Here is a 26018-nt window from a genome sequence, read left to right on the forward strand (position 1 = left end):
CTGGTGCTTTTTTTTTTTTTTTTTTTTAAGTATGTTGTAGGAAATAAAGAATATGATCCTGGAGAAGCCCCATGTATACCACTGCCCACTTTGATTAAAATTTCATTTTTCACTCTATACAGAGGATTTCAATGGCAGGAAAATGTTTTTCTTTGCTTTGCTTTTTTTTTCTTTAAGTGCTAGAAGACAAGAACCAGTTTTATTGCCATTTTTTATTCTTTATACTTTGATATGTTATACATATTATTTATTGCCCACTAAATAGTTAATACCAACAATGATAACTCCTCCTTATTGGTGGAAGTCACTTCTGGGGTGTGAGAAAGGGCATCTTACAGATTGGGGAATGAGACACGGGTTCTGACGATCACCACAGTATTCATTACCAACGACTATTTTGTAACATTTCCAAAGCACAATGACATGAAGCTCTGCAGACCTGTGATGACTGTATCTGAGAATTTCTTTCAAACATCTCATCCACTGGCTTGGAGCAAGTCCTCTAAGGAGCCAGCTCCAAGGAGCTGGGGCCATTCTCGTGCCAGCATCAGGACTCCTGGTCCATGTATCTGGCAGGAGTGATGCACTCAGAGTATGGTGCCTGTTCTGACCAGTCCGGTTCACCTGATCCGATGAAAGGTCAGCAGGTCTAAGCTCTGCGCCAGGATTCCAAGGATTCCAAGTTCCCTTCCTCCACCCCAGGCCAGTGACTTGTAAACGTGGAGGCTCTGCTAAGCACTGGGATTTTATTAAGGGCCTTGTTAAAATTTACTAGAGTCAAATAAAGAAAAGATCCAGCCTTGGAAATCATTCTCCATCCATGTCTCTCCTTCTCCCTGCTTCCCACCCCCACCCCTGATCCTACTTATTCATCCATTAAGCAACTAACTACTGAGTGAATCCGGGAAAGTTACCCGTATCACATAGCTTTAGAAATCACCTCAGAAAACGCCTTTAGGAAGGTAGGGTCACCTCTTTCCATTTGTCTTACTCTGGCAGGTCTGGCGCCTAAGCCAACAGGCAGTGAAACACTATGGTGAAGGATAGAGAGGTACAGACTCTTAAATCAGGCCTGAGTTAAATCCTGGCCATTGAATCCGACTGGGATGACTTTGGGCAAGTTACTTAACCTCTGGGAGTCTCACTTTCTGCATCTATAAAATGAGATGAGTACTATGACCTACTGTGTCAAATATTGAGACGGTTAAGGAAAGTAATGCGTGTCCACTGCCTACCCCAGTGTTGAGCACACAGCAGGTGCCAAAAATGTGAGCTATCAACAGGGGTCCCGTCCTCCCCCCCCGGGGTCCCGTCCTCCCCCCCCCACCCCCCCCATCCCCCCCGCAAGGCTGCATTGCTCTATCTTGTGTTTAAGAGAATTTTTGCCAGCTACATGGGGAACTAAGGAGAGGAAAAGCCATGTTCATGCTGCTGGATTCACAACTTGTCCCATCCTTCTGTGATGTCATAATTCGAGCAGCAGCCCACAAATCTGAACACTAACCAGCCCTGTAACTGGTCCCCACCTCCCACACACTTTTCATCACCCACTTGCACACAACATCTGGGGACTCTATTTCCACCCTACTATCCTGTGAGCTCACTGCCCAGATTCCGTGTCCAGCGATACTCAGAGAGCCGGTATCCTCAGGAGGTAAGCATACCAGGGCCTCCAGGATCCAAGGCAGGAAGCCCTCTTCCAGGAGAAACTGAAATTTTGCAAAATGGGATACAGGCAGGGGCATCTCTTTAAAACTGAAATCCCTGTGCTCTGGGGGACCTGAACACAGGTTTCATTTTTCAAAGGGCCAACATGTCGCCAAGATTGGGTTACTCTGTGTTCAGCGGCTGCTTGACCCCTCCCTAAGCCCATACTGAGGCAAAGACCCACCTAGAATTGAACCCGGGCTATACAGGCAGTTCAGGGCAGTCAGGGCCTGAAGCAGTTCCTGGGTTGATGGACATTTTTTGAGCAAGACTGACTCCTTCTACTCATTCAGGTCTCTGCCCAAGTGTCCACCCCTCAGAGAGTCCTCCCCAGACCTCCAAATATAAAGTCCCATGCATCCTGTCTCCTCTGCACGTTTTCCTTTTCTATGACTTCATGCCACTTATTCCAAAGCATCTCACGTATGTATTTGCTTACCTGCGCTTGCCTGCTGCCCCTAGACTGTCAGATCCCTGGGAAGAGAAGCTCTACCTGTCTTGTTCATGCTACGGGCCCAGCATGTGCTAGTTTTTGCACTGAGGAGATAAGGGAAAAGAACAAAAGACTTATAAGATGCCACACAAAAATCTAGACTCATGCTTGCCATTGGGGCTTAGAGTACAGAGAATGTTCTTTTTAGAAAGGAAGGAAGGAAGGACAGTAATGTTCTTTTACTTTTGATGTTCTAAAGATTTACCACACACACACGAACTGACTATAGTCTCTGACATCGTACACAAGGCCTGAGAAACTCAAGGTCGTTTTCTCTGGAAGTATGGCTGGCCATTATATATTACACATGGTCTCTCTCTCATACTCTCTCTTGCTGTATCTAGTGAATTTGCTGAGCCCAAATTGCTGAGGGCCTGGATATCTAAGGACATGGAGTGGTAAGTCAGTATAAATTTGGTGAGAGCCAAGAAATCTGAAGTATTGGTGGGGGCGGGAGGCTGGGGAGATGGGGTCTGGAAGAGAAAGAACAGGAACAGTCGCGGCTTTGCGAAGTCTAAAACAGGTCAACAAAAAGGGGCAGGTCGAGACTCATGTCAAGCTAGCTTCCCTCACGTAGCCACAAATGCTTCCCTTTGCTTCTCTGAGCTGGCAACAGCTTTCTCTGTACATGGGGCTGCAGGGAAGGATGGGGAACAGGGCAGAGAAGGGGAAGCCTTGTTCACAGGAGGATTAAGAAGCAACCTCACAAGGCTGCAATGACTTTGTAGGCTACAGAACAAAACTGCCAAAAGGGCAAAAAGTAAAACCTAGTTATTGAGGGGGGCCGCACATCCATGCAAAAATAAACTGCACACCACCTAACCAAATGAGAACAAAGCAACACCCTTGACAGATAGATTTGGCCCAGTGCAGATTTTCTATATATTATGAAAGAATAAAACAGGAGCAGCTCTGGCCACCCTCCTTGTCATGGCAACTACCACTACCTGCCCCTTCTTAGCAGCTGTTCTTATGAGCAGGATGGAATGCTCCTGCTATAAGGGCAGGTTCAGGGCATGTTTCCTGGTGACCCAGAATCCAGTGGGAGAACTCCTGCAGGTGTGCATTTAAAGGCTGTGGGTACATCTGCAAAAGAATGCTGGAATTCTGAGTTTCAGGAGCCAGTGAGCAATGGGGTCCCAGAAGCCAGAGTCTGGCAATATGCATGTTCACACACACACACACACACACACACACACACACACACACAGGCAAGAATGGTTTCTGCTAGGATTGTCCAAAAGTGATACATAATCCATAGCTGTGTAACTTTGTGTAATAACCTGTCTAGAGCCTTCAAACCTTTTTGATAAAATTAAGAAATTGGAATAGGTACCCTCTAAGGATTTTTCAGTTTAAAAATTTTAGACTTCTATGCAAACATTACTTTCTATGCTCTTTTGTTTTTCTCTCCCCTGCTCTTTCTGTTTCATCTTCTGCCTTTCTTCTTTTCTTCCTCTTGGCCAAGTGCCCTTCATTTGCCTCACAGGGGCCAGTGACCCCCAGCAGCCAACCAGGAAAGCCAGCAAATCAGCAACTGTTTTCACAAGGTTTGGAGTAGCTGATGTCCCATGGTTATGGTTCAACTATCCAGCTCCTAGGCTCTAAGACAAATCCCCAAGTCTCTTATTAAGCATTAAATAAGACATACCAGCCAGTCAGCAAAAGAGAGTCTCCTGACTGAGTCCTGGTGGTATGGAACAATAAATACAGTCACTGCACCAAGAAGCTTAGTCTAATACAGAAACAGGTGCGCCCAAATGGCAACATTTCTGCTGCAGAAATCAAGACAGGCTCATGGGGGAAATCTAGCAACTAAGGCATCATGCTGACTGTGGGAGAAGTGACTTTTGGGGATCCAGAAAGCCTTCCTAGGAGAGGGCATGATAATGTTCAAGGTTAGCAAAACATAATATCCTCATTCTTCATTAAGTGCATCTACTCCTATAAATTGAGAAATCACATCATTTGGGATGGACCCATCCATTAAACATACATAGTATGTGTAGTTATCATTTGTTGAGTGCTATCTGCTATGAACTGCACTAAACTCCTCATACACACCTCATTCAGTCCATAATAAAACAGGAGATTGATGTCAGCACAGTGTTAAGAGCATGTTGCTAGTCACACAGATTCTGGCTTTCTCTATACCTCCATTTTTTCATCTGTGAAATGGGACAAAGAATAGTATATACCACATAGGGTTAGTATGATTTTTCAATTAAATATTATATAAAGCACTTAATACAATGTTAAGAATGTAGTAAATGCTCCATAAACATTACTTATTGTTGATGGAATCATTTTTCCATATATACCTACTAATGTCTAGAGAGTGTAAGTGAGCTCTCTGAGGTCACATGGCTTGCATGTCACCACACTCTGTCATCCCTTGTGATGTAAACTATCACTGCTTGATGGCAACTTCTTTAAATTTTCCAGTAAACTCTGCACCTTCTGGAACTAGACCTGCAATCTACCTTTAAAAGTCATTGTGGATCTGCAGGTCAATTAATCTTGCCTTGGAAAAGTCATGCAAATATATGGCATATACAGTAGGGCCTTAATTAGAGTTAGAGGTGCCTGTAGTCTTTACCTTGAGGTCAGTAGATCAGGTGCTTCATGATCATCTGTGATTTCTCTTTGCCCACCCCTCCCCCCCATTCCAGACTCTTCTGGAACATTCCCTTTTGTTCTTCCCTAATGACCCAGCTCACCCCAGGCACTGCGGGTCCCCAACACAGAAAAGTCAAGGAGTGAGCCAAGAAGAGCTATGGCATGAAATGGGGCTGGAAAGGCATAGACCCAGCAATGCTGGAGGCTCTCACAAAAAGCTTTTAAGGAAAGGAAAGCAGCTACCTTGGGGGGCGTTCATAACACTTATGCCAGTCCTCGCTTGCAGCATGGTGGAAAGGGCGGGCCAAACTACATATCATCTGCAGCCAGCTCCTCAGAGTCCACTGAATGCTTCCCATAAGCCTCTATATGGCAACGGGGCCAAATTTCCTGGTTGACCTCAAAGGCATGTACTACAGCAGTAACTAGGAAGCATGGAAGAAGTGGCATAGATAATTGGTCCTAGGAGGCAGTCCTAGAAGAATTTCGTCTATAAGGAAAAGAAGAAAGTAAGAGAAAGAAAAGCCTAAGGAATGCCTTAGTGTCTTCAAGCAGCTCCCAAGTTTTATTTCGTTTATTTGCTTATATGGGGAGAAGTCAGAGAAACAATCTGGAGCCAATGAGGATCAAAGAAAGGAAAAAGGGCTTAAGCTGGAGAAAAATTCCAGTCGGACAAAACAAAGCTCTTTTTGAATGCAAGGCTGATAAGATTGCTAGGTTTCACTGTTGAGTGAGGTTATGGTTCTAAATCTCCAAAAAGCAATTCAAAAGCAAACAAACAAACCAAAACTCCCCAAACCCTCCCTCTCCTCCCCAGTCCTTTATGTCTCCCACTTACACCATTTGTCCCAGTATTACCAGCATCATTTATACCATCTGTATTAGAATTACCTGGAAAACTTATATAAATACAAGTTCTCAGGCCTCACCTCAGTCACTATTGAGTCAGAATCTCTGGGAGATGGGTGCACCATAAACCACAATTTGACAAGCTCCCAAGGTGATTCCTATTTACATGGAAATCAGGGAGTGAACCAAGGCAAGGTGCCTTCCACCTTGAATTTTCTGAGTGTATGCATTTTATCAAAGTCATCAGAGGGCTGCTACAAAGGGCACTAAAATAAAAATGAAAGGTGCCTTTCCCAGGGAGATGGGGTTGCTCAGTGCTAGAGTACCACCCTGACCCCAGGGCACAGCCAAGCTGATGAGCTGAAGATACAGGTTCAGTCGGTAACCCTTGATTACAGACAGACAGCTGACAGGGGGCTGCCAGGCCTCGTCCTGGAGGGATGGGGTGGGAAACGTCACTTAAGGGCAAATTCCTGTGCCTAGAAATCAGATCTGAGTGCAGCACTCCCATCCTCTACTAGAGAAAGAAACCTTACAGTGATTTATCTTTCTCCCTCTTCTTATCTCTGAGTTAGGCGCTGAACTGTGCAAACACACATATTGATTTGCTCTTCGCTCCTGGGCGCAGGGCAGTCTTCTTGCCAAGGGACTGAAAACATCTCCACCCATTCTGAGGTGTGTGACTGCTGATCCAGGGGAAAGGGGAGGGCTCGAAGGCACTTATGTTTCTTTTTTTTATGTGTTTGTTTGTTTTGTTTTTTTGGCCTACACAGTGTTTTTGTTTTGTTTTTAACTTGTCTTTTTTTTTTCTTTTTAAGTATAATTAACATACAGTATTATAGAAGGCAGTTTTCTTTTTCCTTCTATTGCAACTACATCTTTGCAACATGAACACACAGGCTGGCATAAGGGACTCCTTTTCCTGGGCACTCTTGTGGTGACTTCCTCAAGGTTGCAGAGAGCGAATTTTTGCCTCTCTCTGCTGGGTGTCCACTGGCACCCAGCCTTGATGCCTAGCCTCTGCTGATTCTCCCAGGCCGATTTGCCTCCTCCTACTCTGGGCTGCTGGGTGATAGGAGGGGAAGTGCTGGCCAGGGTTGTTTCACAGAACTTTGAGCTGCATCATGGAGAGGGAAAGGGAAGGGATACTGTGTTAAGAATCAGAATCACCCAACTGTGTCAACTCATTCCCTACGACTGTGACTCTCTCACCAGTGCAAACACTGGTGCTTCTCAGATCTGGGAGCCGCCATTTTTCAGAGGAGGGGATGCAAGTGGTGGACTGCCTAAATGAAACAACATTGCCTGCCAGTCACAGTCTCATTGGAAGTCTTGATTCTATTCCTTGCTTCACAACCAATTGTGGGTTGTGGCATATGCAATTTGTCGCTAATTACTGTCCCAAGCTAATTCAGTTAAAAAAATTAAACTAGAAAGACCTGTAGGATCACTCCCACTCCCATACATTCCGATAGCTTCCTTGAAGGAAAAGGGGATTAGGTTTATCTAGATTAGTGAATTTGTCTATGCCTTGCATCTTATTTCCTATGTACTCAGAAGGCCCATAGTTATGTCATAACTGTTACATCCATGAGAATCAGAAAAACTAATGGCTTAGCAGTTTTCAGCAAATTGTGATCACCTACCACCTCTACCGTTTGCTTAAAACAAGCTGGAGAGCATGCCAAAAATGCAGATTCCTGGGCCCTGTCCCAAAATACTGAGGGTGGAATCCTGAAATCTACATTTTAAATAAATGTTCTTTTCATACCTATCATGCCTTTCCTTCGAAGCATAGCTGAAAATATTCCACTTTTATAAAGGACTAATTAAATAAGTCCCCCGACACCTCCTATAGCCTCATAATCCATTTGCTTTTGCTGCCTCCAGCGTCCACAGAAAATACACATACTTTTTTTCAGTTCTTTGTAAATAGTCTAAAATATTCCTGTTCTGTGTTTTGTTTAGGAATACACATGTTCCCTGGTCCAGAAAAGAGACTGGCAGGCTATAGTCCTTAGGCCAAATCTGGCCCACTGCCTATTTGTGTAATAAAGTTTTATTGGAACACAGTCATGCCATTTTGTCCACATATTGTCTATGGCTACTTTTATACTGCAATGCAGAAGTGGACAGTATGGCCTGTAAAGCTGAAAATATTTCCTATTTGGCTTTTTGCATATAAAGGATTCTATGGCTTAGAAGGGTGGAAGAGAATGGTTAGTTGTTGGACAAATCCATTTCTTTGTCTTCCTGGCACGTATCTAGACTACATTTCCTAGCCTCCTTTGCAGTTAGGCCTGATCATGTAACTGAGTTCTGGCCAAGGAAATGAGGAAAGGAATTGAGACTGGCCTGGACTGTTAAATCTCCCTGACTTGATCCTCCTAGCTGCAGACAAGCCTAGCCTTGAACCTAGGTGTCATCCTATTGGAGGTTCCAGAGATTCATGAAGGAGTTTGGGTCTCTCTTAGTCATTACTTGGGACCAAGCCACTCATGCATGGAAAACGCATTTTGGGCTTTATGTAAGAGAAATAAATCTCAATCAATTTGGGTCATTATACATTATATTGAATTCACTTGCTAGAGCAGCCCAATTAATTCAATTTAAACACAGAGTTCTCTCCATAGGTAAAAGAATTAAGGAGGGAGGTCCTTTGCATTTTCAAATGCAGGATGGGAAATAATGGGTTGCTACCTGTTTACAGGGAAAGAGAAGGTTAGAGAAGACAGGGCAGTGGTTGTGGGAACTGTTTGGCCTGAGGGCTAGTGTCACATCCTGTAATGCCAGCATAATGAGTTTGTTCTCCCCATTGATGACAGGTAGAAGCCCTGTCATTCACAGTGCTCGAGGAAGAGACTGGTCCCTTTCTCCAAGAAATAAGTACCTTCAGGGGAGATGGAAAAGTCTAGCATCCAGGTTAATATCTTGTAGAAAGCCACAAAGTGCAGGGGAAAGAGTTCTGATAAGGTGTGGCAGACTTGGCTTTCAGATCTTTCCTGAAAGAATTAGCTGTGTACCTTAAGGTAAGTCACCACCCCTTTGAAGGCATGACTTCCTCATCAAAACAAGTCTACATCTTTAAAATGTCAGAACCATACTGGATTTCAAATATAAGCTAGCTCAGTGGTTTCCAAAGCAAGTTCCAAGAATCCCTGTGATCCTTCAGAGGTCTCTCAGTATCTTCTATAAGGTTTAAGGGATAGGCAATGGGTAGATTCTGGGCTTCCCACTGACTGAACCAGTATGGCATGGCTTTTTATTTATTTATGGGGGGATAGTATTTTAAAGCGATAACTGATATGTTCCACACCACACCCACCAATACCCATACACTTTCTTGTACCCAAGCACACAGGATATATTCTACCTTTGCCTTAGGGATGGATTGTCCTATACAACATAGAGAACAAAGAAATTAACTCGTGGCTTTTAAGTTTGAAAAATCTAGACCTGTGCTGTGCAACAGGACAGCCACTAGCCACATGTGGTTATGTGAATTTACGTCAATTAAAATTAAACGTTCAGTTCATTGGTCATACCAGTCACATGTAGCTGTGGCTACCATAATGAACATTTCCATCATAATAGAGAATTCGGTTGGACAGTGCTGATCTAAGCACTAAGTACTTGGGGTATACTGGATTAGTCAGAATTAGTAAATTCTCTGATCCAAAGATTTCTCCAGTTGGGAAAAATATTGAAAAGGATTGTGAAGGGAGTTGAGACACAGATGGGCACATGGTAGAGACCCCTTTCTTAACCTTTCTCTGCCAAGCAGCAGGACTGGACGTGGATGGGATGAAGAATGATAGAAGCTGAGGTCTGAGGAGACCAACTGTGCCAGGTGGAGCCAAGTGAGGGGACAAAGCCTCTCAGAATTACCTTTGCTCTGTCCTGGTGCGGGGGCATTAGAGAAGAATGGATTCATGGTGGCAATTAGCAGTCTTGAAGGGGAGAGAGTCTTTGAGAGTTTCCCAGAGCTTCTGAGGGGCAAGGAAGTAGAAGAATAATTTCCTGTGCTGGGCAGAATTGCAGGGAAGAAGGAAGGTGGATGTAAAGAGGGGGTTGTCTTATTGGGTGCCCAGGTAGACAGACTTAAATGCTCTGAACTAGATGCCCATCACCTCCTTCTTTATGTGGACACCATTTAAACACCCAGGAGCATGGACACAGCCCCAGCAGTGTGTGAGGTTTAGCTTTTGTGGAAAGTGGGAATGAGTGAGAAATTGTTATATAAACTGATGTTTGCAGACTGCGTTTATATACACTATGTATTTCTTATATTTTCCTTGTACAAACACAATCCTGCCACTGAAAATAATGAAAGGTTGATCAGTTCTACGAGTCAGAGATTAATGTTTCTTGCAGCTAAGGGTATCCTATTGGACAAAATGTGTCTGGGGTAACAGGAAGATGCAGGAAGTGGTTTCAGACCTGTCACTGTTTTAGATGAAACATAGGGTGTGTAAAGGAGACAAAATTCTCTGGCACATGCCCTAACTCCCCTCCCGAAGGGAACAAGAGCCATGACAAGTAAACAATAGAGTATGTGCTCTGTGCTTAAACACAAAAACTCACCAAGAGGAAACACACCCCATCCAAGCTTAAAGCTCTGCCTTGCTCCACAAGAAAATGAGCAAACGATGAACAGGTAGTAAGCAAAAATGTGCTTCTTAGTGAAAGCACTGTAGCGTTTGTACTTCTAGAGACGCCCAGTCTAAAATGATGTTCCCTGGGTGCCTGAGTGGCTCAGTCAGTTGGTGTCCGACTTTGGCTCAGGTCATGATCTCACGGTTCTTGAGTTTGAGCCCTGTGTCGGGCTCTGTGCTGACAGCTTGGAGCCTGGAGCCTGCTTCAGATTCTGTGTCTCCCTCTCGCTCTCTGTGCCCCTCCCCCACTCACACTCTGTGTGTGTGTGTGTGTGTGTGTGTGTGTGTGTGTGTGTGTGTGTGTCTCAGTAATAAAAAAAATTTAAAAACATTTTTTAAATGATATTCTCTGGCTATATGAAGGGGCCCATGAAAATGAAAGCTCTGACTTCCATTATCTGAGCATACTCTCTGTGAGTTCCTGAAAACTTCCTAATCAATTTATTTATTGTCATACCAGCCACATTTTTATCACTCTGGATGGCCATCTTATGGTGAGGAGTTGCATGAGTGTCCAGATACACACAGGCATATAATGCAAGCACACCAAAGAAGGTCCTGAGAACCAAAGAAGGCTTTAGTGTGAGTTCTTCCATGAGGTCCACATGTTGGCATCTACAGCAGTGAGTCTCTTGGCAGAGATGGACTTGGGGTTTCATTTCCTCCATTATTATAAGAAAATGGTTTGTTCTTTGTAAAAAAAAAAAAGGTGTTATATTAGGGTTCTATTAAAAACTGGAGGCAGTGGAATTTTCATTTAAAGAAGAATGATTATGGGGCACCTGGGTGGCTCAGTCGGTTAAGTGTCCCACTTCAGCTCAGGTCATGATCTTGCAGTCTGTGAGTTTGAGCCCTGTGTCAGGCTCTGACAGCTCAGTACCTGGAGCCTACTTTGGATTCTGTGTTTCCCTCTCTCTTTACCCCTCCCACATTCATGCTCTGTCTCTCTCTCTCTCAAAAATAAAACATTAAAAACACTTTTTAAAAAGAAGAATGACTATAAGACTAAAGGTTTTCACAGGTCCTTAGTATTCTTTAGGGACAGCTCTAGACCTCTGGGTTGGAGGCCATTGGCAGTGACAAGAAGCTATGGTAAATTCTCCAAAGCCTTCTAGGAAACTAGGGGGCTTCTAAGCTCACTGGGAGATCTCCTCTCTCTCTCTGTCTCCTCCTCCTCATTCCTACCTTCTGTTCTCTTTCCATCCTACTCCTAGCTACCTTCTCCCACGGATGTCTCCTAGAATCTTCACCCTGCCTCCTGTGCCCCAAACTCTTGGGCTCCCCCACCATATTAAAAGCCTTCTCTGCAAGGTGCTAGCAGAGATAGAAAAGTTGGGTGAGTGTGTCAGTGTGTGTGTAAGGGAGCCAGAGGTTGTGTTTTCACCTGTGCTTCACCCATCTCCTCAGACAGAGGGGAGCAGATATACAAGGGGCAGGTGCATTTTCTGAAAGGGACCAAGGACTGAATACAGGGAAAGGGAAAGAACTGTTTTTTCTCCCCAGTGGAAACATTTATATCCTGAATTTGGAGAATTAGATTCTGCCAGAAGGTCACATTGGGTGCGTCCTGAGCTATGGGCCTCATGAGTGCTATTTTATTTATCCTCAAAACCAGCTGGGACATAGGCATAATTATTCTTCTTTTATGAATAACCAACGGGAGGATCAGAAAGGTGAAGAACATGACCAATCATCCAGCTGGTAAGCCTCTGAGCCAGGAACTTAATCCGGAAAGCAACACTAAGGTCTAGCAACTGGGAAACTCCAGGACGGCCAGTCCACCCAGGGAGGAAGAGGAGAGCCATTGAAGGGGCTATGATAACAGCTTGTGCTTAATAAGCACTTATCTCATGTGCCTTATCTCGTGAGCAGCAAGACTGGGATTTGGCTGAGATCCTAGAGTTTGAGAACTACATTGCCCCAGTGTGAGCTGTGGGCAGACACATATTCTCTAACTTCAGGAGGCAAACCTTCCCAGTACGGAGAGGAACCTGTCTATCACAAACCTCTCCCTGGGCAGTGGGAGCAGATAGGCTTTTCCTGCCAGAAGTTGCCAGAAGGGCTGCAAGGCTTTAAGGTTGACTAAGCCATAATCCTACTCTAGATCATGCTGCTGCTTCCGTTTCCTGAGCAACAGCACGGAACTGGGAGAACATACGTGCTATTAGATTTGGACAGGGAGGCGAGCAGCAGTGTTTGTCACTGGGAACGGAGTGTGACACAAACAGCCTGGGCTCCGTGCCTTGCCCAAGCTGTCACACGCACCCCATCCTCCAGAAGCAAACTGATAGCAACCCAGAATACACCACCCCCTACTTGTCTTTAAAGAAGAGTAGCAGAGGAATGGGGGCAGAGAAGAGACAAAATGAGAACACACAAACCCAAGACATAGGGGCAGCTTCAAAAAATTCCTACCTAGGCATATAGAGTTCTCACAGGGCCATGGGATCAGAGGCCAACTGCGACTCCTGAAGTCTCCAGACACATCCAAGTCTCACTGAATTAGAAGATAATCAGTAAACTCAATTCTTCTCATTAGGATATGGCTCTTCATTACTGTGGCTGGTGCTTTTGCAGAGAAGAGGTCTGAATGGAAGTGTGAGTCAGGGCAAAAAGTGCTGCAAGTTTCAGAATGCAATCCATCCTTTTACTGAGCCCAAGTCAGAGAAGGATGTGAAGAAGGCACTTTTCCAGACACAGTTTTGAAATCAGTCAGAAAGTTAAGAGAATTTCAAAAATTATCTTGGATCCATCTGGAATCTTAAAGAAACTATCACTCACAGAAGAACAGGAGTGAATTCAGATAGTTCCAGCCCCGTAATGGAAGCAGCAACTTGGGCTCCTAAGTGCCTGGATCATTCTGGAAGGTCATACTTACTGCATGTCTCCTCCAAGCACTTCTGCCCTGTGGTGGATTCTGTAGATGTGATGTACCAGAGACCAAACCACATGGGTCCAGAGAAAAGTAGAGAGACTCAAATTTCCCTGGAACAGATGGTAAATTCTTCACTTTTTTCTTCTCTTTGATTTTGTTTTCTCGTGAGTTCCTTCTGCAGGCTGCACTATGGGGAATCCAGGAATACCTGCTAGAGACCAGGCATGCAGGAAACCTGGACATTTCTGTGGCAAAGAACCCAAGAGATGCTGACACCAACTTTCTTCTTGACAGAGAGGGAAGCACACAGCTCTGGGGGCCTTCTAGAGTCACGGTATGCAAATAATTCAACAAATGGCTTAACAGCAATGCTGTCAGAAAAAGAATTTCCAATTCTATCACCATGGTGACAGCTCATCAAAGAAAAAAAACCTAAATCTAAAAACTGCCTTCTTTGGCTGACGAAAAATAATAAATAGGGCTCCCAGGCTTGTACCTTATATTAACTCTCATTGCCACCCTGAATTCTCCCCCAGCTCCACCCTCATACCTGGCCAGGTCTTCATACAGTTACAGCCACCTGATTCCCCATGATGCTCTTGAGCCCAGGAACTTAAAAGACGAGTGATTCATTCCCCAAACTCCCAAACCTCCAGCCTGCCTCCTCTTCCCATGCTCTTCCTGGCATTTATTAACCCCTGACCCCGGGTTTATTGGCTGTCCATTGCAATTTCACAGACAGGGTATTTCTGGAAGTGGCTACAAGCCCCAGGTTGCGTCTACTCCAGGGATGGAGTATTCACAGGAGAGAAGGCTAGTATGTCCGGAGGGACTGAGTCAGAAATGGCACTTGTGACTTCCTTCTGTTCTAAGGGCTATGCCACAGCCAAATTTTTATATTAAAAACTGGATCGTATAAGTCTCCAAGGCATCCTGAAACAGACAGCATATATATTTTGCCATTTCGAGAACTGTGATCCAAGCAACTGCTGAGGGAGTGACGTTTTCAAGAAGTGGGGCCAAGAGCAGTGATGGAAATACAGAAGCAGCAAGCTGTAGGTGTAGGGAGGCTTGCTGCATCTTGTAGGGACAAGCAAATACTAGGAAGCACCCAGTCGATTGACTGCAGATTACTGCATTCTTACCTGGCCACACATTGGAACACTGCAAGATTATGACATACAAACAACTGAAGATCTAGGCTTATTGATGTGGAGAGATGTCCACAATATGTTGTTAGCAAAAAAATCATGCTACAAAACAACGTATATAGTGTAATCCTATTTAAAATTTTTTTAAAAAAGTTTATTTATTATTGAGAGACAGAGGGACACAGAGTGTGAGCAGGGGAGGGGTACAGAGAGGGGGAGACACAGAATCTGAAGCAGGGTCCAGGCTCTGAGCTGTCAGCACAGAGCCCGACGTGGGGCTCGAACTCACAAACTGTGAGATCATGACCTGAGCCGAAGTCGGTCGCCTAACCAACTGAGCCACCCAGGCACCCCTAGTGTAATCCTATTTAAGGTATGTTTTTATGTGCCTATACACATAAAAGAGTAGAAGGCTGTATAGCAAAATGTTAATCACTGTTACCTCTTGTGGTTTCTCCTTTTTATCTTTCTAAAATTTTGGTGCCTAAAGCAATATTTTATGTGGTGATTTTATATTAATATTATATCAAAAAATCCATAAAACTCTAAAGTAGCGTTAAGAGTGACTTTTCGGGGTGCCTGGGTGGCTCAGTCGGTTAAACACCCAACTTTGGCTCAGGTCATGATCTCGCAGTTCCTGAGTTTAAGCCCTGCATCAGGCTCTGTGCTGACAGCTCAGATCCTGAAGCCTGCTTCAGATTTGGTGTCTCCTCTCTCTGCCCCTCCCCAGCTCACACTCTATCTCTGTCTGTCTCAAAAATAAATAAACATTAAAAAAAGTGACTTTTCAAGGATAAAAGATAGGGATCAGGTCTCTACTCTACCAGGAACTCTGGTGGGAAGTAAATTAAAGGAACCACATGGTCGCTGCCCTCACAGGGCTTGAAGTCTAAACAAGGTGATACATGAAATAATCACTAGGTCCCAGATCTTCAGGAGTAAATGAGCAAAACATTCAATGATGGTGGATCATGTTCTCACATGTAGATAGACACAGGTGGTTAAGTGGACAAGATTATCTAGATTCCCATCCCAGATGGATGTGACATTGATCAAGTTGTTTATCTGCATGGAGACCTAGTTTTCCCATCTAAAAGTGGGGTAACAGCAGAAGACCCACCTCAGAAGACTGCTGTGCTGTTTAGATGAGGTAAAGACAGAACACAGTGCCGACAGGGACATTCAGGAAATACCAACTATTACCATTACCATTCATTACCATTCTCACCAAGGGCTCTGTGAAAGCAGGTATGGGCACAGCACAGACACAAGGAAGACAGCCCTTTGGCATAATATCACCTGATGCTGACAATCCTCTACCTTCTGCGAAAGATCCTTCCTTTAGCTTAAGTGCTTGAAGAAGTTTTAAACAAAATGGCACTCATTTTCCCAGGAACAGGGAAGCCTGGCCCACGCCTCCCTGGCACAGCGCAGTATTCATTGTAGTGCTTAATCTGTTGGTGACTTAATCTGTTGATGAAGCCAATCAATGGCTCCCTCCATCCCCAAGCAAATGAATTGCTCCCCTCCAATCGAAAGGCACCTTTAATCTGATTCCTTTTCACTCAACTCTCTACCATGACCCACGTGTCATTTCATTCCTTCTTTCCCCTCCTGCAAGTAATCAGCCTGGTCCAATTTGCTTGTATAAACAGGAGGCCTAGGTGGGGGGATGTCACTTGGCTATGGCAGTTCTGCTTTTTATACATCCCCCTGCCTTGTTTCCTGAGACCTTTCAATAGAGCCAGACTTGGAGGAGAGTTATATTAAACAGTTTGACTCCAAACCTAAACAGCCCCTGAAGCATTAGTGGTTCAAAGATCTCCTGGTGCATTTATGAAAAGCCATTGATCTGGGAAGAGGTGTTAGTGGACTTGAAATGCACTAAGAAAACTCCTTTGCTGGCAGGAGGCAGAGTGGTTTTCATTAAGGATCTGCCCTTTATCTTGTCACATCACTGACCTGCCCAAGCCGAGATGGGTATTTCCCCTTGCCTTGAGAGGAGGCTGCCTCTGGTTAGAAGTCGTGATAAGAAAGCATTCATTTTTAAGACAGACACAAAGGACAGAAGTGACTTGCTTTGCGAGTGTGAACCCCAAATCTCCTTTATATTCTAACTTTCGTGATCACTTCTGATGCATAAAAGCCTTGAGAACACCATGTGTCATTCCCCGATGTTTGGTTCTCAGGACTAGGAAAATTGGGGGCAAGATGCAAATCCTTGGACTTCAGAGCTTCAGGAACTTGAAATACCACCTAGTACAGGGTCCCTTCTTAACCCGGAGGACCATTTATCAGTCTCAGGACAATGTAAATTGCCTTAAATCTCCCTTCTGCTGCGTACTACTAGGTGACCTGAGATGCATTCCTTCCTGTTGCTGCCATGATTTTCTCATCTAGAAACTGGGCCTGATGCCCTCACAGGGTTGTTGCGAGGATTAAATATGGTAATACATGTAAAGTGCTTTGCACAGTGTCTGGCATAAAGTTGACACTTGATAAATGCCAGCTATTATTATTGCTTGCTATTACTATACTATTATTTATGCAGCTTAAAAATTGTAAGCAACACTTTGCATGTCATGCATATGTGCATTTTCCCGGAATAGGTCTATACACTTAATTTTCATTTTCTCCTAAAGGGGAAGGACCACTAATCTAGCTAGACTTTCTCCTTTAATTGATGAGTAAAATCATGCCCAGAGGTTTAGAGTGTTCTTTCCAGACAGATGCAAAGCCAGAACCAGAACCCCCAAATCTGTTGATTCACTGTCCAGTGCTTTGCAAAGTTCTGAAGGCATTAGCGAAGGGAGCCCAAACCTTACCCAGTGGTGCACAGAAGAAGTGATCTATGAATAAATGTGGAACAGGACTGAACACATATTGGCAAGGTTAAGGCAGAGGGGATGTTCAGGGGTCTGGAGGTGTGATGGCTGTGGAGATGCCAAAAAACTCTTGACAACAGTAATCCACAGGAGAGGCAGTGGGCAAACCAGAGTGAAGGGGGGAGCAGGTGGAGGCCACCAGCCAGAACTTTCTCCAGTTACAGACTTTTATGCATTTCCCATGCATAAAAAAGCACATTTATCCTACAGGCTTTACAACATGCAAGATAATATGCATATTTGACTTAGGAAATAAATAGTTTTCGAGTTCTGAATGATTGTACCTCCATTTCCCAGGAAATGCAGCCCCAGGATTTTGAGGTTTGCATTGTTCTTCCTTTGACCAGGTTCTTCAAAATGCTTTCGTTTTCCCTAGTTCAGTGGTTCTTAAGTGTGTCTTTAGACCACCACCATCAGTATTCCCAGGAAACTTGTGGGAAATGCAAGTTTGGGGGACCTCCTTAGAACAACTGAAGCAGAAAGTCTGGGGGTAGGTCCCAGGAATGTGCTTCAAAAGGGTCTCCAGGTGGCTCTGAAGCACACTCAACTCTGAGAACCACTTATTTAGGCCATCGGTGTGGCAGAGAAACATAACAAGGAAAGAGGGCTTTAAAAAATCTTCCAGAAATTTGAGACCCTGGAATACACTTTTTTTTTTTTTTTTTTTTTTTTGGTATGGAATAAACTGAAACTAGATTAGTAACCTAGTTCCTCTTGTATTTTGCAAACAAGAGATCTTGGAGGGAAGTGGAAAATAAATTTCAAGGCCTTTCATCTCAGTTACCATGACATGTTCATTTAGCATTGTGTGGGGAGGAAGGGAGAGAGGGAAGGAGGGGCAGCGGTTAGGCTTGTAGAGGAGAATACACAATTCCAATGGAATCCACTGTAATTTAGGGGCAATTAGCGTCTGCACATTCTCTATCCATGAGGCTCCATTAATCCAGTTAATCCTTATCTTCCAATCAAAAACAAACATCCTTGAGTGTGCTTGGGATCCTTTTAACACATTCTGCCCACCTGGATGCTGTCCTCTGCCTTGTAATCCAGAGCTTTTAGGAGCCACTTCAGCTTCTGGGAAGGGGGGACGACTCACCGTCTTGGCTGGGTCCTGCCAGCTCCTTGGAAATAAGCCCTCTCCCAGGCTGCTCCCTCGCCCGAAGCACACGTTCTCTGGCTAGACCTGGCCTCTCCCTGTCATTACGCAAGTCGCTCTTGGTACTCCCTTGCTATTCTGGGCAGCCTTCCCTGACAACTTCTTGACTTCTCCTTGCCTAAGCAATGCAAGAGCTTGGATAATACTAATGCCTTGCATTGCTAAGACGCTCTGCTGTTTCCAGCGGCCTTTCTTATTTGCTTCACGGGATCCTCCAAACTACTGTAATATCATTACCCCTCTCCGCTTTCCCACCCACTTTGGCCCCCTGCAATTTACAGATGGGGGTCATAGAAGCTTCCAGGGGTTACATAACCTATCAAATTCCCACAGATAGCAACTGGATGACAAGGTAGGTTCAAACTCAGGTCTCCTGATTCGCAGGCGAAGACCTTCCTGCTATAGAACACTGTTTCTTTCTGACTACCCACCTAAACCCATAACATTAATGAATAATGCATTTGTGCTTTCACTGTGTTTATGTCTTTGGGACGCCTTTGTATCTGTGAAAATAAGTGTGTCTTCATTTAAAAGCCTTTATAGAGAAGACATCATATCTGTGTAACTCAGGCTCAAATAATAATATAAAGTGCTCCTACCTATTCAAAATATTTTCATTTTCTCTTATTTTGTCTACAAAACAATCCAACAAGTAGGATAAGCAGTATTATATCTATTATAATGGTAAGGAAACTAAAAGTTGGCCAATAAAAGCAACTTCCTGGCTCAGCAATAGAAAGTGGTATCATTGGGAACAAAATACAGACTTTTAACATCTGGTGCTGTATTTATCTACTAGATGCATGGTTTTAAAATTGTGTTCTGAAAACTGCAGGGTTCTTATATGCCACCTTGGGAACTCCTAGGGGAGCCATGGAAGGGTGGGGCTGGCAGCGCTCTGGGTCTCCTACCCTGGGTTTAACTAGAATGTTCTCTCCCTTAAAAAGCAGCTTGGAAGCTGCTGGCAAGTTGTCATTTCCTATATGGAGTACCCAGCTAGTAGTACTTGTCAGGTATAGACAGTGGCTTCAGGATAGTACAGTTGCAGGCGGCCCTGATCAGTCCTGAGGATCTTATAAACACTTCTGACCTCCCAGCTTGCTGTCAGTATGGGAGGTGAAAACTGTGCCCTGTCCTCAGAGGGGGTAAGCTACCCCACAGCCTTTTCATATTCTGTTCATCAATTCAACAAAATTTGTTAGGCAACTACCATGTACTAAGTTCCGTGCTAGAGTATGGAACTAGAATAATAGAAAACCAGTATGAAGATGACTGATGCCCTGCCCTCATGCAGCTTCACACCAATAAATAATTCCAAATCATAATAAGGAATAGGAAGGAAAGATCTGCCTGCTGTACGAAAGAGTAAGGGTGGGGGAGGGGGTCTCATCCACTTAGGAGGTCAGAGAATTCCACTTTGTGGAGACAATACTGAAGCGAGGCTTTCTCGGCAGGGTAGAGAGGGAGAGGGAGACCATTTCTGCTGCACAAAACAAAATATTGTCTAGATATGAAGCAACAAGAGTGTGGCCTGTTTGAGGGATATCAAGGACATGAGCTGGCCCAGAGTGCCAGGAGATGGGAGACGGGTCAGGTGGTGCAGGGCTTAGAATTTATGCAAAGCAAAATGGATAGCTATTGCAGATATTTAAGTAAGGAGTGTTATGATGGATTGACATGTTTCCAAAGATGATTTTGGCTACTGTCTGGAAAAAAAAAATGGGGTTGGTCAAGGGTATAAAGCGAAGAGACTTTTAGGAGCCTCATTAGGGTGGTTTTGTATATATGTGACTTAACTGGCCCAATTAATTTCTAATACTGGAAGTAACACTGGATGCTCTTGAGAGTGGAGCCAGTTATCAGAAAGGAAATCCACGGTCACACAGAGATGCCCTTGGGAGATTTTATAATTTAACGTGGAAGGGAGAGAGCAGGCAACATGGACAAGACTTTAGAAGAACAAGAGTGGTAAAAATGAGAAGTTCTACCTTAGATTTGGATGACAAGGTCCCAGCCCTGCACTATTACATCTTATTTGTAATGTGAGACAGGCCATTTAACCAAGCCCTTAGGCCTCATTTTCCTCAGCTGTGATGAGGGTCCAATAGCCCAACCACAGCAAGTTATCAGGCAATCCGATTACATAATGTAAGTGCAAGTACTTTGTAAATGGTAAGGCATTCTTAAAATACAGGATGCCATTATCATTAACCATGTCAGTATATACACAGTAATTATAATTATAGTTCTGAGTAAATATGGAATAACATTTTTATCTCCAATTGCATCCCCAAAGTAAGTTACTAGCCACCAAGGAATTTGTGTTCTTAGATGGGTTCAGAGTTTCATTATATTCCACCATAAATCTACCTTTAATTTTTCAAATGATAAAGTTGTACAATTACTCAATTTTATTCTTTAGAATTATCATATTTTCTCAAAATTATGACTATAGCCATACTTGCTTCATACTATATCTCCCAAACCTTAGTCATTTATGTTTTAAAGTCATACTTTTAAACCATAAATGCATAAAGATACTTGGTATTTTATTTAAATTGAATTTATATATATTCCCTTCCACTTTTAGCTTTAATGAATTTAAATCTCAAGAATATCACTTGTGAAATATTGATTCCTAATTCACATTAAAATAGTTGGAAGGCTATCAACATACAAATAATCTGAACTATCAGGATCTCACATAACATCAGCAGTAAACACTATACTTGGGAAATAATAGCTTGTACCATTCATATTTCAGGGACTTTTTTTCAGTATCAAAATTAATAGGGCCTTTTGCTAGCCTAGGGGTTCTTAACGTTAGAATCACCTGGAGAGTTTTTAAAACTCTTGATGCCCAGCTGGACCCCAGATCAAGTAAACAAAAATCTTCAGGCATGGGACCCTCAGTATACTACCAAGTTCCCTGGGATGATTCTCATTAGGGCCCAGGTTGAGAACTGACCTAGATTCTTGGGTGCCTTCCAGGGCTGCCTGGGCCTCCTAGGACTGTCCAGATATTGAGGACAGACATGGGGAAAATCTGGCAGCAGTGGAGTCAATCACTGTTTTTGTCTCATTCAGAAGGGACTAACCATCTGGATAAAAACAGTAGCAGTGCTACTACTAATAGGCAATATTCACTGAAAGCTAAGTTTACATCAGTTACTCCTCCAAGTAGTTTATGAGAATTACTTCATTAGTATTCATAGGAATGCTGCAAAGGGGGCACCATAATAATCTGCTTCTGAGATGAGGGATCTGAAGCCCAGAGTGGTGTAGGGACTTGGCCAAGGTCACACAGTAGAAGTGACAGACCTGGAATGGAGGACCCTTGAAAGCAAGCCCAAGTCTCCATCCTTTATTCATGGCTTGCTACTTAAAACAGACATCTTAGGGCCTGGAATCCTGTTCTATGAACCAGAATCTCCTATCTCTGTGCCTTCTTTAAAAAGTTACTTGTTTGTTTATTTTGAGAGAGACAGAAAGAGAATGCAAGCGGGAGAAAGGCACAGGGAGAGGGGGACAGAGGACCTGAAGCAGACTCTGTGCTGACAGCAGAGAGCCTGATGTTGGGCTCCAACTCATGAACCGTGTGATCATGACCTGAGCTGAAGTCCAACGCTTAACTGACTGAGCCACCCAGGTGCCCCTCTGTACCTTTTTATTAGACTCCTTTCCCTATCCCTAATTTGGCAGATGAGTACATTATATTGGCATGCAAATAAAGGCCTGTAGAAGCTGCAGTATTTCCCAGGTCCTATAACCAACTCCACGTGTGGTCTTGGGAGAGTCCCCTAACTTCTCTTGGATGCGCTTTTTCTCATTTGAGTTGCAACAATGAACTCTGCCTCACAGCCATTAACGTTGGAAGAGGAGGCATCCAAAGTGTTGGGTCCCCACTGCTCCTTGCCCTGGAGAAAGCTGCATGGGGAGGGAAGGATGGTTTCCAGCAGCCCAGAAGTCACTTTTCTCCTTTGTAGGATCCAGTTTCCCCCAACAGACTTCAGTCTGAATAAACAAAACTAGATTAACACACCTAGGGGATCTTTGAGTCCAGTCTGAGTTTTTAGCATCCAGCTACAGGGAGGTGAGAAGAGTCTGTTGTTTTCTAAAAGAGAGATGAAGAAACCACCCTCCAATTATGCAGCAGATTCTGCCTCACAGTTGAATAAAGGGCATGAAATCGGATGTTTTCAAGCTCAAAATAAAGCAGTGGAAAATCCACCTCCCTTCTCCCTCCATAAAGAACATCTAACACATTGCGTTTAATTTCCGAATAGGGCAATGTTCTTTTTAAGGGAAATGTTAAGCAGGGATTAAAGACACGATGGGCTGTGTAACTCTATCCTCAGCCCTTTCATTGTTAATAGTATTTTTTTTGGCGGCGTCTGTGCAGAGATGTGGGAAAAACCAAAGTCTTATGTAAATGAGAAGTGACACACTGATAAACCAAGCGCCAGACCTGAGGTCTTAATTACACAGGAGTCTAGATGTCAGAGTGAATGCAGCTTATTGACGTTCAGAGATTTCACTCAGTATTAAGTTGGACGACCTTCTTCCGGGAGCAGAAAGCAAAGTGCAGGTTTCTCATTACTCAGGGCCACGTTCGCAAATGGCAAAGGGCTACGTTCATGCCTGGGCACTTTTCTGGATAGAATACGTCCCTGAACTCTGACACCCCCACTTGCTTGCAGTGGCACAAGGAAAGCAAGGTGTTTGCAGGTGTTTCCAGCTGTGGAGTAAACTGCTGGTAATTGACAATGGTTCTTAAAAGCAAAGGTCTCCAATGGCGTCCCCCCCCACACACACACAATAGCCTACCCTCCCCCCATTTGGCATCATTTGTGGCATCTGACACACTGTCAGAGGCATGATTTCAACAGCTAATACTCCTGTGAGGTATATGAAAGCATTAGTAGCTACTTTTTAAGGCTGGGAAGCCTGCAAGGTCAATAATTAACAAGCATTTGTGTTACTGAACAGGACACTTGGGGGACATAGCTCACACAAGGCGTTGCTGGTGGACTGGAGTCAAGGGAGGTTTATATCTCCTGGCTGGGGGCTCTTTTCATTAGCTTGACATTGTGGCCATTATCCTAGGGGGTACAGGCTGTGTTTTTAAAAGGGGCTTGGGCAGAACCTAACAGTTCTCAGTGGGTGTTAGGGTCTTTGCCTTGGAACAGAAAAACAATACATCCTTTCCTTCCACCCGTACTAATTAAAGTGTCAGGATGGAGCCCCAACACTGATTTGACACATGACATGACGTCCCTTGTAATCTGACGTGTCTTAGGCTAACATCAAAGCGCCGTCAAGGAAAATGAAGCGGGATACTTAGAGTGTGCCCGTTGTAGGCTGACATATAACTCCATCCAGCTTCATTCACAGGCCCTCGCTCACCAGGAGATTAACCCGTCAGGCTGTCGAGTGAGAAGGGACGGAGCAGACCCTGACAGGAGGCCCGCAATGCAGGGGAAATCAAAACAAATCCACCTGCTCAGGGAAGACTTTTTCGACACCTCGTCCCCCTACGGACATCTGTGGCAAGTGTCATCCCGACCACTGGTGTGGCACTGGATCATTTATGACTGCCTCATGACATTGTTTTTCACTGTTGTCTTTGTATTGTTGTTTGAGGACTTTGTGTAATGGTCTTTTCTCACTCCACAAATAAAATGCAGCACCTGACAGGCAGGGAGCAGCTTGAGCACGTGTCTGTTCTAGCAAACTCCTCTGGTGACTCCACGAAGGGCTGGCTGGTTTTCTTTTTGTTTTAGTTTTCAATCTGGCATGCACCAGTACTTTTGGAGAATACGATCAAAATGAAGGATCACAAGGATGAACACGGGTACGGATGTCTTAGCAGTGTCAAAGTATGATGTGTCTAAATGTTTACTCTCAATTTCCTTCTCTGTCCCAGACGAGTAACATACAGTTCGTCAACCGGCACCAATCTGCATGCTACACTTTGAGTAGCACCATGGCAAAACATTGGGGTGCCTGGAACAACGTGGAACCTAAGATATCTCCTCAATATGTACCTGTTGATTGAAGATATATGTGCTGTACATATAATATATATATATATATATATATATATATATATATATATATACACACACACACACACATTATGTCTATATGTGATGCATTCACATCAAACATAGCTGTAGGCGCATACATTCAATTAAATTATGTTTTATACCATACATGTAATTAGAAGATAGGGTTGCAAAACGGACACCTATACCTAGGAGGAATGGTGCAAACTAGCTAGCAAGTTAGCACCAAGAACCACTCGATCAAAAGGCACGCAAGGAAAGGGAATAATGACTGAGCTATGTCTACCCAGAACTGTGTGCCATGCTTGAATTCTCCCAAGTTCTCGGTGGGTCATCCTCATATTTTACCCAAGGGGCAGTGATGCTCACTGAAGGTAAGTCATTCACCAAGGTCACACATCTATTTAGGGGTGAAAATGGGATTCAAATGTAGTTCGGACTCCACACAGCCCATGTTCCTTCTGCTGCACCACATGAATTTGGTGATGTCATGGGTAGCTATGTCTTAGTCACATCACAGAGAGCACTAAGAGGATGGGTGTGTTCTTACCACCACTTCCAAGAAAGGATGGCTGTAAAAAAATCACCAGTGGGCTGGCCGAGGTAGGTTTCCAGGGAAAGCAAGCCTAGTAATGAGCTTCTAGGAAGTTTGTTCCTTAAGAGAAAGGCATAGAGAAGGGATGGCCCCTTTGCTTGCTGGACTGAAGCATCAGGACATGATGGCTGGGATGTCCTATAGCCATCTAAGACCCAATTTGAGGATGGTGTCAACACACTGAGGAAGGCAGAGCACCAAGAGAGCCACAGAGAAGCAGAGCAGGAGCCCTAACATCCTGCACCTGGGGTATCTCCCACCTAAAGACTTCCGTCATGTGAAATACAGATGTCCCCTGCGAACCAAAAGCTCACTTTTGTAAGCTGAAGTGGAATAAAGCAAAGAGGAAGACACCATTTTGTAAAAGTGAAAATCCTCTTTGGATTTTGTTTCTTTAGCAAAAGCAGGTATAAACGTAGGTCTTCCGTAAAAGTGATGTGGCATAAGGCGAACTTCCAGAGAAAAGGGAAACTTGTGCACGTTCCCTTACTAAAACTAATTTGAGTGGGGACTGCTCTGTTACTTGCACCCAAAGACACCCTGCCTGATACAACCTCCTTACATGATAATATCACTGGGCTTCGCTGCCACTTTTAATTCAAGCCAATGTTTGATTCATAATCTCAGACGAAAATGTGAAGGAAACTATCATCTAGTTTATGGTGGCAACACACATTTTTCAAATCACCCTTTGAAATGAAATTTAGATGCCTTGAAGGGACCATAAGAGTTTAACTTGGAAATAAAAAAAAAAAAAGAAAAAAGAAATGAAAGAAAACTCACAGTATGTGACGTAATTCCTACTGACTACATGCAGGGTTTGGTCCAACTTTCGGGACACAGAACCTCATGGCATGTGCAATCACAGCCCGTCAGCTCTGTTTAGGAATTCCCCTGCTCCTCCTTGCGTGTTTACACAACTTTAATACTTTCCTATATTGGCTCAGTAAAAGCATTTTTCTATT

The 26018-nt window shown here is 43.9% G+C and overlaps 1 protein-coding gene and 1 long non-coding RNA gene across 7 annotated transcripts in view; one reads left to right on the forward strand and one right to left on the reverse strand.

The window, feature by feature from the left end:
- SLIT3 (slit guidance ligand 3) overlaps positions 1–26018 on the reverse strand; it is a 687161-nt gene that overhangs the window by 317623 nt on the left and 343520 nt on the right. The window lies entirely within an intron of this gene.
- LOC132680977 (uncharacterized) lies at positions 1349–24141 on the forward strand. Of its 4 annotated transcripts, XR_009610786.3 has the most exons (5): positions 1453–1654; positions 2001–2130; positions 2545–2598; positions 13368–13532; positions 23785–24141. It is a non-coding gene; the product is annotated as an uncharacterized LOC132680977 (long non-coding RNA). The 4 variants fall into 4 exon arrangements; XR_009610785.3 differs by lacking the exon at positions 2545–2598 and having other exon boundaries at positions 1456–1654; positions 13380–13532; XR_013555543.2 differs by lacking the exons at positions 2001–2130; positions 2545–2598 and having other exon boundaries at positions 1463–1654; positions 13380–13532.

The sequence above is a fragment of the Panthera onca genome, chromosome A1 (genome assembly GCF_046562875.1).
Source record: "Panthera onca isolate mPanOnc1 chromosome A1, mPanOnc1 haplotype 2, whole genome shotgun sequence".
NCBI lineage: Eukaryota > Metazoa > Chordata > Mammalia > Carnivora > Felidae > Panthera > Panthera onca.